Here is a 2,500-nt window from a genome sequence, read left to right on the forward strand (position 1 = left end):
GGTCCATGGCCAGTCAAGAAGTGAATGACTCCTGGAGATGGCACCATAATCTTATTCTTAAGCCGTGCCCTTACACATGGAAAAAAGCCATGCACCCGCCGTCCAGTCGTGGAGTGATCCCACTCCTCTTGCCATAGATTCAATAACTGTTCTTTGATCGCCTTAATGCTTGCAAAATGCGCACCCATAATGTCACGGACTCGTTCTGGATCTCCTTTCCGCAGCCAGTAAATGGCAGCTTGCTGGCGTATTATCAAATCTAAAGGGCACAAACCCATAATCACCAACAAAGCATCTGTTGGACTGGTGCCAAATGCACCAATACATCTCAGAAGTACATTCCTCTGGACTCGCCTTACCGCCATAGCTGGCCTCACCAGAGCCAACCTGTGGGCCCACACACTTGCTCCGTAACCAACAATTGGAGCCAAAGTAGATAGGGACAGCGGGAATCTCGTTAATCCATTCATGCGCGTCACTAATTAGATGACGAGGCATTTGGCTACCTTAAGAGAGTCATAGTTACTCCCGCCGTTTACCCGCGCTTGCTTGAATTTCTTCACGTTGACATTCAGAGCACTGGGCAGAAATCACATTGCGTCAACACCCGCTAGGGCCATCGCAATGCTTTGTTTTAATTAGACAGTCGGATTCCCCCAGTCCGTGCCAGTTCTGAGTTGATCGTTGAATGGCGGCCGAAGAGAATCCGCGCACCCGCGCGCCCCCGGAGGAGCACGCTAAGGCGGACGCGGCCTCGCAGCAAGGAAGATCCGTGGGAGGCCAAGGCACGGGACCGAGCTCGGATCCTGCACGCAGGTTGAAGCACCGGGGCGCGAACGCCGCGCAGGCGCGCGCATCCTGCACCGCCGGCCAGCACGAGGCCAACCAACGGCGAGAGCAGACCACGCCCGCGCTAAACGCCCGCACTTACCGGCACCCCTACGGCACTCACCTCGCCCAGGCCCGGCACGTTAGCGCTGACCCACTTCCCGACCAAGCCCGACACGCCCCGATCCTCAGAGCCAATCCTTATCCCGAAGTTACGGATCCAATTTGCCGACTTCCCTTACCTACATTATTCTATCGACTAGAGGCTCTTCACCTTGGAGACCTGCTGCGGATATGGGTACGAACCGGCGCGACACCTCCACGTGGCCCTCTCCCGGATTTTCAAGGTCCGAGGGGAAGATCGGGACACCGCCGCAACTGCGGTGCTCTTCGCGTTCCAAACCCTATCTCCCTGCTAGAGGATTCCAGGGAACTCGAACGCTCATGCAGAAAAGAAAACTCTTCCCCGATCTCCCGACGGCGTCTCCGGGTCCTTTTGGGTTACCCCGACGAGCATCTCTAAAAGAGGGGCCCGACTTATATCGGTTCCGCTGCCGGGTTCCGGAATAGGAACCGGATTCCCTTTCGCCCAACGGGGGCCAGCACAAAGTGCATCATGCTATGACGGCCCCCATCAACATCGGATTTCTCCTAGGGCTTAGGATCGACTGACTCGTGTGCAACGGCTGTTCACACGAAACCCTTCTCCGCGTCAGCCCTCCAGGGCCTCGCTGGAGTATTTGCTACTACCACCAAGATCTGCACCGACGGCGGCTCCAGGCAGGCTCACGCCCAGACCCTTCTGCGCCCACCGCCGCGACCCTCCTACTCGTCAGGGCTTCGCGGCCGGCCGCGAGGACCGGCCATGACTGCCAGACTGACGGCCGAGTATAGGCACGACGCTTCAGCGCCATCCATTTTCAGGGCTAGTTGCTTCGGCAGGTGAGTTGTTACACACTCCTTAGCGGATTCCGACTTCCATGGCCACCGTCCTGCTGTCTTAAGCAACCAACGCCTTTCATGGTTTCCCATGAGCGTCGATTCGGGCGCCTTAACTCGGCGTTTGGTTCATCCCACAGCGCCAGTTCTGCTTACCAAAAGTGGCCCACTTGGCACTCCGATCCGAGTCGTTTGCTCGCGGCTTCAGCATATCAAGCAAGCCGGAGATCTCACCCATTTAAAGTTTGAGAATAGGTTGAGGTCGTTTCGGCCCCAAGGCCTCTAATCATTCGCTTTACCGGATGAGACTCGTACGAGCACCAGCTATCCTGAGGGAAACTTCGGAGGGAACCAGCTACTAGATGGTTCGATTAGTCTTTCGCCCCTATACCCAGCTCCGACGATCGATTTGCACGTCAGAATCGCTACGGACCTCCATCAGGGTTTCCCCTGACTTCGTCCTGGCCAGGCATAGTTCACCATCTTTCGGGTCCCAACGTGTACGCTCTAGGTGCGCCTCACCTCGCAATGAGGACGAGACGCCCCGGGAGTGCGGAGGCCGCCGCCCCGTGAAGGGCGGGGAAGCCCCATCCTCCCTCGGCCCGCGCAAGGCGAGACCTTCACTTTCATTACGCCTTTAGGTTTCGTACAGCCCAATGACTCGCGCACATGTTAGACTCCTTGGTCCGTGTTTCAAGACGGGTCGTGAAATTGTCCAAAGCTGAAGCGCCGC

General features: G+C 57.1%; 1 pseudogene; it reads right to left on the minus strand.

Annotated features, from left to right (window-relative positions):
• The window catches only part of LOC126320123 (large subunit ribosomal RNA), a 5,510-nt pseudogene that overhangs the window by 2,120 nt on the left and 890 nt on the right, over positions 1–2,500 (minus strand).

Source organism: Schistocerca gregaria, unplaced genomic scaffold, assembly GCF_023897955.1.
Source record: "Schistocerca gregaria isolate iqSchGreg1 unplaced genomic scaffold, iqSchGreg1.2 ptg000703l, whole genome shotgun sequence".
In the NCBI taxonomy this organism is placed as follows: domain Eukaryota; kingdom Metazoa; phylum Arthropoda; class Insecta; order Orthoptera; family Acrididae; genus Schistocerca; species Schistocerca gregaria.